A 555-nucleotide genomic window follows, 5' to 3' on the forward strand; every position below is an offset into this window, starting at 1 on the left:
GGAGTAACAGCTGACAGCCTAATTAACACAGGGCACACATCCAGGAAGGGTGGTCACTGACACACAAGGAAGCTCACTCACTAAGGAAGAGCAAGTTTAAATGCCTATAGTATAAGCACCTACAGCACTTCATTGCTAGTGCCCTGAGAAGCAGGCCCAGCTTCTGCAGCTCCAAGGCCCTCCTTGTCACCCTGCTCCCACCACAAACCAGGTACTCTGCTCATTGCCTGCACTACCTTATGACAGCTACAGAGCCCTTCCCCTCCCCCCCCTTCATACTCGTTTTTTAATTCTTTTTCTTTCTCTTTACCCTTCCCCAAACACCTCTTCCCTCAGGAGCAGCACCCCACCCTCACCCTGGGCAAGAGCACCCTGATCCCCTGCCCTCAGGGGACCTTGGGTGCAGAGAACAAGCAACGCAGGAGCTAAGATACCTAATAACTAGAACACAAACCCTAAAAGGAAAGAAAATTAAAACTTGTCGCTGCGCCGGTGCTGCCCAGGGAACAGAGGGCAGGGAGCTCCCTCACATCCCACGGGGCCAGCCCGGGGCTG

Source organism: Mesitornis unicolor, unplaced genomic scaffold (assembly GCF_000695765.1).
Source record: "Mesitornis unicolor isolate BGI_N332 unplaced genomic scaffold, ASM69576v1 scaffold32241, whole genome shotgun sequence".
Lineage (NCBI taxonomy): Eukaryota > Metazoa > Chordata > Aves > Mesitornithiformes > Mesitornithidae > Mesitornis > Mesitornis unicolor.